This window comes from Protopterus annectens, chromosome 3.part0 (genome assembly GCF_019279795.1).
Source record: "Protopterus annectens isolate FY-2018-M chromosome 3.part0, PAN1.0, whole genome shotgun sequence".
In the NCBI taxonomy this organism is placed as follows: domain Eukaryota; kingdom Metazoa; phylum Chordata; order Ceratodontiformes; family Protopteridae; genus Protopterus; species Protopterus annectens.
In genome coordinates, this window is record NC_056731.1 from 1924131472 (window position 1) to 1924145318 (window position 13847).

Sequence of the window (13847 nt, forward strand, 5' to 3'; positions counted from 1 at the left end):
TCTGGGTTCAAAGTATAAGCAGAAATCTACATTAATGTTACCCAGGGTGTATACTGGAGGGCCACAAAAAGGCAGGTTAAGGCAGAAGTGCAGCAGTATGTCTTTGTGTGCAGGATATGATGCCATTTTAATGGAGCATTAGGATTTCAGTAAGATTATCAGTAAGGAAAAGGGTTTGAAGCAGTGTTTAGTGGAACATCATCTGCCACAAGTACTTTCTACCAAAGGAAGTACCAACTAGGTTTGTCATAGTGTTTGGTCTAGACAGTTCTCCAGTTTCACTTTTGTTGTATGTGGTCAAGTGACCGTGAAATCTGACCTAAACATGATGACCAAAGCCAAGATGAACTTACTGCATATACTGGACATTTAATGAGTGTGCATTTGATATATTCTGTGAAGTGGCATTTGGCACAGAAAGTTAAGGCTATGAGATGTAGTTTTAGGGGTACATGATTTGATTCTCTCAGCCTACATGCCTGCTGTGTGGCCTTGAGCAAGTCACTTAACCAGACAGTGCTTAGTGGCAACTAAGAATGTGGGCCAGGACCTTTAGTGGTCCCCTGGACTAAGTCTAGGAACTACATGTAAGGAGGGGTTGGCATAACGGATAAGGTCTTTGTGGACACAGCCATGGCTGTTTTGGTATAGCTGAAGAATGTTTTATTGCATTTCCCATGTGAAACGGCATAGACCATGTACTATGTGTTCTGCAGTTACCTAATGTGAGAAGCAGTGGAGTTCTAGTTGATATTTGTCTGTCTAGATTTCCCTAACAGTGTAAACATTATCTTCTTTTTCTATTTGAGAAGTTACTGTTTTGGAGAGAGACTGATGTGGCAAGTGGTACTTGGTGTTACCAAACAATGTGTAGAGTTAATAGCAGCTTGAGTGGAATTTATGGTTGTGATAGGCATGTGTTGAAACATTTTAAGGGTTTGAGATATTCTTGCTCCATAGGGCTGTTCTCTTGCTTTGTTTGCCTCTGCATGTTAGTACTGATCTGTCTCTTCCCTGTTGGGTTTGCCAGACAATTCCAACAGTTTAATGAGGGAAACTGCTAAAGAAGCTGGACCAGTGGGAGCAACTTCATGTACTATCCTGCTACTTTTCTGGCTGTTGTTGACAATTTCATCTGTGATAGTAACTGGGTTGCATATGATTACTGCTTGCTGAATTCCGCTATTGTCTTGTAAGCTCAAAACTGATTTTCTAAATGTGTATACAAGTTCATACAGCATTAAGCTGCCACTTTTGTTTGAGCTTGCAGTAGGCCCGTATTGACATACTTGGTAAGTGGCAGGTAGCATCATCATTGCTACTTCTTGGCACACCACGGTTTAGTGGTTTGCATTGCTTAGTATGTTAGTGAATGAAAAACATTTGCTTAAAAAAGTGAAACATAAGTTGCCATAATTAATCTCTTTCTGCCTTTGATTTGGAGCATTTCCAGTCTAGTGCAGCCTTGTCAAATTCAGAGGTACTTTTCCATGGTACTTACTGGCCTAAATGGCTGCTACAGTAAACTTGCAGTTCGTGGGCCCCGTATCCACGTCGTTGGGTGCTGGGGATAAGTAAAGTTCTGCAGACATGTTATCCAGGTCTGAAAATGTACAGTAATTAATTTATGGGAGACCATCACTGGAAAAGCAGAAAAGGATCTTGCTGTTATTTAAACATAAGATATTCTGAGATGTCTGTCATGCATATTGTTGAGGCTGCCTTACTGATCCAGCAGTGTCAAGAAAAGCTTGTTGAATAAGGAGGTGCTTTGGTATTCATCCTTTGAGCAACATTGTACCTTATTGTGAGGTTGGGCTGTCGTACTCCCTGGTGGTTGTTCCTGGTCTGCTTATTGCTGCATCTTTGATGGGTTAGTTTTTCAACTCTTTCTTGGCCCAGTTTTGTATGGAGGCAGGCTCGGGGCATTCCGCTTCTGGTGCTGGTACGGAGGATGGTGTTCAGTTAGATGTCCTTCATGGATGCATCTGCAGTCATAACAAATGGGTTGTCCTGTCGTCAGGCAGCCCTTCGGTCGGCCGGATTCCGAAGTCTGGGTCCGGCTTCGGCTGATGTCACACTTCACCCGACGTCATCTCTGCTGGTCTTGGGGTATAAAGGCATCAGCCGACGCCATTTTCCTCAGTCTTTCTTGCCGCGTGGCGCCTGAAGCAGAAGCTGTTCGCAAGTGCCGGTCGGTCAGATCCAGAGATTACTACTACCGAATACTACTTCGAAGACTTCTAAAAGCTAAGTACCCGTTGGGGACTCTTTCTTGCCTCAGCCGATGTCAGAAAAAGTCAATAACTGTTTAACTTGTGGGAAACAAATACCTCATAAAGATTTCCACTCTTACTGTTTGCCTTGCTTAGGCCCAGACCACGACGTAGCAGCCTGTTCGGCCTGTGCTTCCTTCTACCGACGAACGCTTAGGCGTCGGTCGGAGTTTGCTGAACAGTTTTTCGGCTCAGATTTTGCGTACATTATGCCGTCGGATCCTCCGACTACCCAAATTGTTAAAAAACGCAAAGAAAAAGACCGACACTCGCGGTCCGCAGTTTCGGCCGAAACCACGGTTAAGCAAGCGGCGAGTGTCTCGGTTTAAAACAGAGCAAACTGGTCAATTTTCAGCCGAATCCATGACAACTACTGAGGCCCCTGCTACCTTACCTGAATCAGCCTCAGAAATTTTACCTACAAATGTGGTTCCTAGTGATTTATCGGACACCATTCCTTTGGATGTCTCTACCCCAGCACGTGGTGCTGCTAGGCCTCCTGCAGCCATGTCTATTAAGGCCTTTGCCAGGGCTAAAGCAGCCAAATCTGCTAAATCAGTGCCTGTTAAACCCCCCTCACACAGGCCCACTTCTAGTTCACAAATGCTTACTCTGGCAGAAGATTTAATATCCTTAATTAGGGATCCCAATCTCACCCAGACAGGGCCTCTCAGCCCCCAGAAAGAGACGAGAACAGAGCCCCGAGCCTGTGTCCTCTGATGATTCTGGATGACTCAGACATTACAGACCAGCCAGAGGCTCCTTTTTCCAATTATGAAGATTCCGATGCTGAAGAATCCATTCCAGCTGCCTCTCCACCAGAGGAATTCTCCTTTGGGGAAACCTTACATGCCATGAGAGAACAATTCCAATGGCAGGGACAAGATTTCTCAGATTCAAGAAAAGGGCTTAGGACTTTTCTGCACTTACCACAACACAGGCCCTTAGCTATACCTCCTGTTCTGCCTGTTGTGGACGATGCATTTAATGATGTCTGCACTGCACCTGATTCTTTACCTCCAGCCCCTGCCAAACCAGATAGATTTTACAGGGTACCAGACACTCATCACCACCTATACAAGGCCCCACTTGGAGACCCGAAACTATATCCCAGGGGCCTAAGGCAGTAGCCTCGACCACAGCAAAAAACCCTATTCCCTCTGAAAGGGAATCCAGGTCCTTAGAGAGATGGGGTAAAAAAGTCTACACCTCTGCTACACTCTCAGCTAGAGCTTTAAACTGTCAGTTTCACATGATCCAATACCAAGAGTTTATGCTTGATCAGTTAATTAAAAAGCTATCCTCTGATGAATCTTTAGATAAGAAAAATGTATTAGAAATGGTAAATAACATCCAACAGGTTAGTAACCATTCCTTAAAATGTGGCTATGATGCACTGGAGGCTTCATTTAGATCAGCCATGACTGGCACAGTGATAAGAAGGCATGCATGGTTGAAAGAACAGGTCTTACCGGATCATGTTAAAGCAAAACTATTAGATGCTCCTATGGATAAGGCCAGTCTATTTGGGGAACCTGCACAGCAGGTAATGAAGAAAATGGAAGAAAAGGCAAAATCTGTACAAACAGTTAAGGATTTCTTACAGGTTCAGCCCCAAGGTTTAGCAGGAACTGGCCTGCCAAAATTGGTCCTTTCCTGACTCTGCAAGATCCCAAAGGCAGGAATAGGCGCTCTAGGGGCAGAAATCAATCCAGAGGAGGTGCCTACAGAGGACGACAGTGGCAGGGCAATAACCGAGGCACAGACACAACCACTGCCACTGCAACAGGACAATCACAGTGACTTGGCTCTGACCCCGCCTACCAGGGAGCAAATAGCAGCACCATTAGGCGGAAAGTTAGCCTTATTCTCGAAAAATTGGCACTACATCACAAAAGACAAGTGGATTTTGCAAACCATAGACCAAGGCTACCGTTTCCACTTCCACACTTTACCAGTAAAAAGAGGAATGCCAAACCTGCCTCCAAATCAAAAAATAGAAGCTCTGCAGCAGATAGCGGAATTATCAAAGATGAGAGCTGTGGAGAGAGTACCAATAACAGAACAGGGCAAAGGATTCTACTCTTCCTAGTGCCAAGAAAAGAGAAAAACTGGAGACCTATTCTCGACCTGTCCATTTTAAACACATACATCATTGTCCCAAAATTCAAAATGCTGACCCTACAGCAACTTCTTCCCATGCTGGGCAAGGAGTGTTGGCTGGTAACTCTAGATCTCAAGGAGGCATACCTGCACGTCCCCATTCGACCAAATTGCAGAAGATACCTCAGATTTCTTGCAGGATCAGAGCACTATCAATTCTCAGCATTGCCCTTTGGCTTATCTACTGCGCTCAGAGTATTCACAAAATGCCTGGCATCAGTAATCGCTCACTGCAGAGTACAGGGAATCCAAATTTACCCATACCTGGACGACTGCCTGTTACAAGCGGACAACAAAAGCAAGCTGACAACAGACTTACAAAGGGTCATTTACTTGCTACAAGTCCTGGGATACACAGTCAATTTACAAAAGTCAAGGCTGATACCATCCCAAACAAGAACCTTCTTGGGCGCGGAATTGGACACAGTAAAACAAATGGCATTCCTAACTGCAGAAAAACAAAAGGAGCTCCCTCTTTACTTCTTGGCATTAACAAAGCAGAACAAACTAACAGCAAGGAAAGTTCTGCAGGTTTTGGGCTTCATGGCATCATGCATAATCTTGGTCCCACATGCCAGACTGCATATGAGAAAGTTACAGTGGTACCTAAAGAATTTATGGTCTCAACACAGGCACAGCTTAGAAACAGAAATACCACTAATCCCATGCCTAAAACAGGAGTTCCTATGGTGGGCTCAAGCATGCCAGGCAAACCCAGGCTTACCCTTCCACAATTTTCGAGCAAGCCAAACCATCACAACGGACGCCTCAGACCTAGGATGGGGGGCGCACATGCTGGACAAATGCGTACAAGGACTGTGGACTCAGGATCAGCTGCACCTGCACATAAACCAAAAAGAAATGCTGGCAGTAAAACTGGCAATCCAAAAATTCAGACCTTTCCTCAAAGAAGGCCATTTGATGATAAGGACAGACAACACCACAGTCATGTGGTACATCAACAAACAGGGAGGCACTCATTCATACCCCCTGTGCAGAATGACTTTGGACCTTTGGAATCTGGCTCTCAGCTACAACATCCAGTTACAGGCAATATTTGTTCCGGGAAAGGAGAACACACTAGCAGACATTTTAAGCAGAACCACCTCGGATGCTCACGAATGGATGCTACACCCGGACATCTTCAAGGCCATCACAAAGAAATGGGGAATGCCACAAATAGATCTATTCGCTTCCCCACTCAATCACCAGCTCAAAAAATTCTGCACAAGGACATTCCACCCACTTGCATGGAAGGTGGACTCTCTATCCTTCAGCTGGAAAGGCCTGACAGCATATGCATTTCCACCTCTTCCCTTGATGCACAAGGTACTACTGAAAATCAAAGAGGAACGCCCAAGGATAATTCTGATAGTCTGAACTGGTCAAGACAACGCTGGTACCCATTGCTGAGGAGCATGTCTCGGGAGAAATTGTGGTCAATACCACTGATGCCTCTGATGTTAACTCAGAACAACTACAACATCATACATCCCAACCTAAAAACCTTGCAACTGACTGCCTGGAACATCACATAGCAGCAACTAACCCAGACCTTTCCCAAAGGGTTAAAGACATTATCCTTGAAGCCCGCAGACCTTCAACAAGAAGGAACTATGCAGGAAAATGGAAAAGGTTCGTCATTTGGAGTACTGAAAGAGGAAAAGATGTGTCGAACATAGATATTGCTAACATTCTGGAGTACTTGGCAGAGCTTCTACATACAGGCCTGTCCTATTCCTCCATCAAGATACATGCATCAGCTATTTCAGCAGAATACAGCTTTGATCCTCCTGTCTTTTCACATCCTCTACTCAGGCAGTTCCTCAGAGGGATTAAGAATGTAAAACCTCCTAGGAAACCACCATTACCAGCATGGGACTTGAACTTTGTACTAGAAAAGTTGACACTCCCTCCGTTTGAACCAGCAGCAACAGCAGATCTACAACACCTGTCATGGAAAACTGCTTTCCTACTGGCTATTACTTCAGCAAGGAGGGTTTCGAAACTACAGGCCTTAATGGCAGTGCAACCCTTCCTAATCTTCCATCAAGATAGGGTGTCCATAAGAACTAATCCTACATTCATGCCTAAGGTGGTATCCAGAGTGTCTTTAAACCAGGCAATCCACCTACCTACCTTCTTTCCCAATCCACAAAACAGAGGTGAAAGAATGCTGCATACCTTGGATGTACATAGACAGTTACGCTACTACCTGGACAGAACCAAAAGTAACAGAAAACTGACCATCTTTTGTAGCCTATGCAACAGGAAGGGAAGGAAAAGCAATTTCAAACAGACAATCTCCAAATGGATAGGAAATTGCATAAGATTCTGTTACTCCTACCATGGAAAACCAATTCCACAGAACATAAGACCTCATTCTACAAGGGCTACAGCCACTACCACAGCTTTCTTACGAGGAGTGGCAACCAAGGACATTATTGAGGCGGCTACTTGGACCTCCGTGCATACATTTGCCAAGCATTATAATCTACCTCTATACTCTAGATCCCGAGCAGGGTTTGCCACTGCTGTACTGCAAGGGATCCTAACTACACCATAATTTTTATTCCTCCTCCCCTAGTTTGGCTATGGTATTCTACCCATTTGTTATGACTGCAGATGCATCCATGAAGGACATAGTACAGTTTTGTACCTACCATAAATGTAGATGTCCGAACTGGATAGCATCTGCAGTCAGGATTACCCTCCCTCCTTCCCCTCTGTGGTATTCCTAGGGTATTTACCCTCCTAATAGCTAGCTGGGGGGGGGGGTCTCTTATGGTGTATTTGTTTGTATATATGTACATACATGCTTATTTTTTGTTTGCGCCTTCTACTATTTTGGAAACATTGGCATTTATCCAAAATTTAGCTTTCCAAGAGGGCAATTGGCATCTGGGGCAAAAAACACTGAGGAAAATGGCGTCGGCTGATGCCTTTATACCCCAAGACCAGCAGAGATGACGTCGGGTGAAGTGCGACATCAGCCGAAGCCGGACCCAGACTTTGGAATCCGGCCGACCGAAGGGCTGCCTGACGACAGGACAACCCATTTGTTATGACTGCAGATGCTATCCAGTTCGGACATCTACATTTATGGTAGGTACAAAACTGTACTTTTCAACTGACACACACCAACTCACGGGGCAACTTACTCAACTTGTTAATTTGCTCACCCCGTTGGGACAAGGTCTTCAATCCGTTATATCAGAACAACGGGAAATTTTTAAGGTACTTACTATGAAGACCACGGGTGTGTTTGTTCGAGATCGTCCGAATGGACTGGTCCGCTCCTCGGAAGTACAAGGCAGTTCGGAATCTTCTAACTTTCTCAATACCCCAGCTGTACTTCGGGACATTGCTGAGGGTGTTTCAACTGTTTCTAGTCACAATGAGAATGGTTCTACGGAACCTCCTGCTTCCACTTTCAAGGATTGGGTTAATTTTAAACTGGTATTTCAGTTTGTTGAACATAATGTGAACAATCCTGGTGAAATTTCTTCCTTTTCTGACAGCATGCGGTCACTTGAAAACGCTTTATACAGGTACAAGATTTTAGAACTTGACAATCTATATTTAAACGAATGCCTTCATAAGCACATTGTCCCTAAAGGTTTACGGGTACACAAATATCCGAACAACGTTATCAGTGGCAGTGATTTTCATTTAGATTTGATCAAAGCTTTTGATGAATGCGGCTTTGGTATAGTGAAGGCTATCATAAAGAAAAATGACTCTGAAATAAAGGCTTTACAAATGGACATTTTTAAGCTTAATGAAAATGTTACTTCTGATTTGATGTTTACTATTGATGTTGAAAAACAAAAATATTATGATTTAAGGAAACATATTGACAAACAATGTGACATTGTATTAAACCGTAAATATGGGAAACTTAACAGGGATCTCAAGGAATATCAGGAGGGTAGGCAGTACCCTAATCCCCCTTTGTTTAGGGGTGGCTCTACTTTTTATCAGCATGCCACCAGAGATATCCCTATTGTTAATGAATTTCAGTCCCCTGTTCAAGATCATCCTCCTTGTTCACCACCCTACCATTCTGCTGATGAGGCCAATGATTTTTTACCCAGGAGGTCAGAACGCCTCTGCAATCAAACATACAACCAGCCTGTGAACCATTCTTATCCAGGACCCCAACCCCCTCGGTAGGGGGGAGGGGTACAACCCAGAGGGTGGAGGAGGAACAAGAAACAGGACTGGTAAATTCTGGTCCTATTGTTGTAACCTGTATTGGGGATTACTATATGTATACACTTGATGGGTATCATATATATAACTACAGTGATGTCGCTATATCTGAGACCTGGTTTTCTTTGTTTACAAAAGGTTTCAAATTTGTACCTAGCATAGGCAGTAACCTTGTGAACACTATTTTAGATGTCAAACTGTTTACTCGCAAACTCAACCTAGAGAATTTATTTGGTTCTACCATAATGGGCCCTACTTTATCGCTTAAGAAATCTAGTATGTACAATCCCCCTTTGCGCCCACAAATTAAGAATTTAGAAAACAGGATTGAGTACAAGATACGTAGTAAATTGGGCAAAGGTAAACATGTTTCTAATCTTAACTAGGAAGAAACTACCCTTTTGACCGACTTGAGTAACAACCCTTTGGTCAGGGTTATGGAACCCGATAAGGGTGGTGGCACAGTCATTATGGACCAAATGTTATATGAAGCTAAAATGTACAATCTGTTACAGGACACTACAAAATATACAACTGCCTCTTTAAATGAGGTTAATATTTCATATAAAAAAATTGACCTGGCCATTAAAGATCTCTTAGACCAAGATATTACAGAAATTGATCTTTTTAAATATTTGGACAACCCTAACCCTAAAGTACCTATCATTTTCGGTGTGCCCAAGATTCATAAAACTGTACAGGATCCCCCACTTAGACCAATTGTGGCGGCCCAAGGGTCTAAAACTCACAATATTTCAAAATTCCTGGATTGGAAATTGAAGCAGTTGTGGGGGAAACAGGAACATTTATTAAAGGATTCCTGGGAATTCTTACGTTGTATTACTAACGATTTACACAGGTCCAACCTATTGTTTGTTACCATTGATGTGGTAGATCTGTTTTCTGTAATCCCACATGAGACTGGTTTGGCCTGGATGGAAGAGGCTCTTTGGGAATGTGCGGGGTTACCAATAATGACGTACATTTGATTCTTGAACTGTTGGAGCTTGTTTTGGGTAATAATTATATATACTTTTGTGGCGAATATTTCCAACAGATATCAGGTGTATCCATGGGAGCAAATTGTGCCCCCACCTATGCTGACATTATTTTGTCAGTATGGGAGAAAAAGTTTGTTTTTCATAGTGAATTTTCCAAATATCGGATTCACTATTCTAGGTTTTTGGATGACATCTGTATCTTTTGGCTAGGACCCATTCATTGTATAGATGAGTTTGTATCTTACCTAGATTCTACAACCACATTCCTGAAGTTTACATATAACATATCAACAGATCAAGTTAATTATTTAGATGTTACACTTTCCAAGGAAGCTTGTGGTTTCAGTTCATGTATTTACAGGACGCCTTCCTTTTCTAATAGTTATCTACATTACAATAGTTCACACCCTAAATTTCAAAAAAGGTCAATACTTAAGGGTCAATTTGTTAGAGTTTCACGCATGACATCAGAAGATCTTCAATTTCAGGTTGAGTGCGACAAGTTGAGCTCCCTCTTTTTAGATAGGGGATATCCCATTACCTTGATTAATACAGTCAGGGAAGAGGTAAAGCTAGCTAGGGGTACCAGATTGTGTCCCATTTTAGGGAAGAGCCGCACAAACAACCAAATTGGTTCCACTCACAGTCATTCCATTTCACTTGGTTTGAATCAAGTGTTCGTTACATAATACAGTGGGGATGTGGGACATATTAGGCAAATCATTCAAAAGGAATTGAACTCATTTCAGGATTTTACAGATTTGAGTTACCTAAAAGGTACAACATGTAAATTTGTATATGAGAGGTTTTAACATTAAGCGAGTTTTGGAACAAAATATTAGCCATGGACCCTCTAATAACCAAAGGAAAGGTACATTTTGTTGGACTGTGTTCTCAGTGTAAATATGTTGTAAATCAGGAACACGTCTATTTGGAGAGTAGGAATAGGAACATTTCGTCCCACTATTTTTACAATTGCAATTCATTTGGAGTAGTCTACCTGGCTGTCTGCCGGTGTTGCCAAGCGTTTTATGTTGGCAAGACCGAAAGGCAGCTCAGGAGATGTATTTATGAACACTGTTATGATATACAGTAGCAATGTAACACCAATGCACTTTATAGACATACAATTTTATGTGAAGCTGCAGTTTTCATGTTTTTTGTTTTGGAAGCAGTTCCTAAGTGTATAAGGGGAGGACACTGGGCAGCACGCTTATCCCATAGGGAAACGTGCTGGCAGATCCTCTTGGAATCTAACAAACCTCCAGGTTTGAACGACTCTATTTCCATCATGCCTTACCTGAAACTTAAGGCAGATAAATTGTAAGGTGGAAGTTTATCTGACATAGTTTGGTTTATGTATTCAACAGCAGCATTTTTAAAATAATATATACAATTCAAATATGTGTACAATTCAATAGATAATATATTTTATTTATTATCATTTTTTATGAATATATATTTTAAATTTTACTGACGTTATATATTGACTTTTTGTGTATATATATATATATATATATACATATATATATATATATATTTTATATTTTTATTAACCAACATCTGTTCTGTAATTTTGCATTATGGGAACATTATTATTAATTCATTCGAATTATTATCATTAGCCTGAATTATTTTATTTGATTGCAAATGTGGGTATTTGTTTTAGTAGCAGTGTTTTCTGTACAACTTGTAATTCTTTCATTTTTATTTTTACTTACAGCTTTAAGAGTGCATTGTATACTTAAATAATCATTCAATTAATTAATTAACTTGTATATAAATTTAGGGGTATGCACTCAGTGTTTTATCTGATGAAGTTGCATTGTTGACGAAAACGTGGTTTTTATATGTGGCGTTAATAAAGCTGTTTTGGATTATCCTGTGGAACCTAGCTGCTTTTGAATTTTCCTTGGGGCTACTGCTTTGGTATTCATCCTTTGAGCAACGTTGTGCCTTATTGTGAGGTTGGGCTGTCGTACTCCTTGGTGGTTGTTCCTGGTCTGCTTATTGCTGCATCTTTGGTGGGTTAGTTTTTCAGCTCTTTCTTGGTCCAGTTTGCATTGTTTAGTATGTTAGTGAATGAAAAACATTTGCTTAAAAAAGTGAAACATAAGTTGCCATAATTAATCTCTTTCTGCCTTTGATTTGGAGCATTTCCAGTCTGGTGCAGCCTTGTCAAATTCAGAGGTACTTTTCCATGGTACTTACTGGCCTAAATGGCTGCTACAGTAAACTTGCAGTTCGTGGGCCCCGTATCAACGTCGTTGGGTGCTGGGGATAAGTAAAGTTCTGCAGACATGTTATCCAGGTCAGAAAATGTACAGTAATTAATTTATGGGAGACCATCACTGGAAAAGCAGAAAAGGATCTTGCTGTTATTTAAACATAAGATATTCTGAGATGTCTGTCATGCATATTGTTAAGGCTGCCTTACTGATCCAGCAGTGTCAAGAAAAGCTTGTTGAATAAGGAGGTGCCCTTCCTTTTGGTAGCCGTCAGAATGAACAAGTGTTGTGCTTGCTTGTTTATTCCACCTAGAAGTTTAAACCAAGAGGTACTTTTGTTGCCTTCCCAGGTACACAGATTGTTTGAGATGCTGTTTTTTAAATTCCATTCAAAATATTACCATGCATGACCGGCCTCTTTAAGGTATTTTATATTATGTCACACTTCATTAACTTGGTACTCGGGAATCTGACAAACACCAGAAATGAGCAAACCTGTAGCTCTGGAATTTGACAAATACATACTGGAATGAACTGTAGTCCATGAATTAAACAGTGAAGTGATGCGGGAAGCTACAGTCCATAGAATTTAGCAATTCAAATAGTGCCATACCTCATGGGGAGTGATGTGGCATTGGGATTCAGGAATTGTTGATTTTTCTTGAGTTGTGGGTGTTGGACTTCATCATTAAGGTGTTGTATGTGGGAATCTGAGTTGAACATTTTCTGGTGGTGATTGGGGGGGGGGTGAAAAGGCATTAGTTCCATAACTTCTGTAGTGCTAAAGTTTATTTCTGGTTGGGGGGGTGTTGTGTGTAGGTGGACCTAATTACAACTTATTTCTGGGTTGTCAGCAAGGGTCCCTGAAAGATGATATGAGGGAGGAGAGCAAGACTTGCTACTTGGAATACAGGAGTAATGAACATTCCACTGAGAGAGAAAGAGAGAGTGAGTGAGTCTTGGGCAAAGTGAGGAGGGTGATTTTGGATTGGTATTTTTTAGGACGTGAAGTTAAGAAAATGGGAGATGGAGAAATGCAGAAGTAAGGCCTTGTTTGACTGGATTAAGCTTGATATAAAGTGAAAGAAGTGAGGAGCAGGTATATTGATGTGAGGCAGCCCTTGGGTGAAAAAAGTGAAGGTTTCAGGGTGATAGAAAATGGGCTGTAGTGAAGTGCAAGTTGGGGGATTTTTCTGGATGTCTATTATGGCTCAAGTGATGAGATGGCGTCTTGTGGAAAAATTTGCAAAATGATAAGGACTCAGTTAAAAAGGTTATAGGAGCCTCAAATTGAGGCAGACCTAGGTAGAAGGTGAATATGTTAGTGGACAAAGAGGGACCTAGATAAGAAATTACTAGCATGGATATTAAATGATCTCAAAAAGAAGCTGAGATAGAGAGAGAGAAATTGAAGACTGAGGGTTCATTGGTTCATAGGTGGATACTAGGCTATCTACCCTAAGGCATTTATAAGCCTAGCCAGAGTGTATTTGGCTTCCGCCTCCCTATTAGGTTAGCCTACTGTGCCTCTGTAAAGTAGGTCACAGAAGGTACCCTTTTAAGATTAGTTTACTGTGCCTCTGTCTAGCAGGGACACAGAAGAGATCCCAGGGGTGAATTTGCGATTTCCCATCCACGTGTCAAGATTACGCTTGAAGAGGGTGAGCGAGGGGCTATGTCTAAATTGAATTGGGATTCTATTCCAGAGTGAGGGGAGCCTCTGGGAAATGAATCTGTCCCTCCAGCATCTCCTATTTATTTTTGTGCTGAGGTGTAGGTCCCTGGAGCGTGTAGCTCTAAGGGACTTGGATTTTTTGAGGTGGCGCATGTCCATTAATTTTGAGTTTGACATGGCTTTGTATGTCAGGCATAGATCACCTCCACGGTAAGCAGCTGAGTAGAGCTTGGAGTTTCTTTAGTCGAGCTGCATAGGACATCTGTCTGTAGCCCATGATCTTCTTGGT

The 13847-nt window shown here is 42.0% G+C and overlaps 1 protein-coding gene and 2 non-coding genes across 3 annotated transcripts in view; all 3 read left to right on the plus strand.

Annotated features, from left to right (window-relative positions):
• The window catches only part of TBRG4 (transforming growth factor beta regulator 4), a 1565288-nt gene that overhangs the window by 901882 nt on the left and 649559 nt on the right, over positions 1-13847 (plus strand). The gene's annotated exons all lie outside the window — the stretch shown is intronic.
• Positions 1459-1594, plus strand: LOC122797485. The gene has a single exon (XR_006364163.1). It is a non-coding gene; the product is annotated as a small nucleolar RNA SNORA5 (small nucleolar RNA).
• LOC122797488 lies at positions 11824-11959 on the plus strand. Its single transcript, XR_006364166.1, has one exon. It is a non-coding gene; the product is annotated as a small nucleolar RNA SNORA5 (small nucleolar RNA).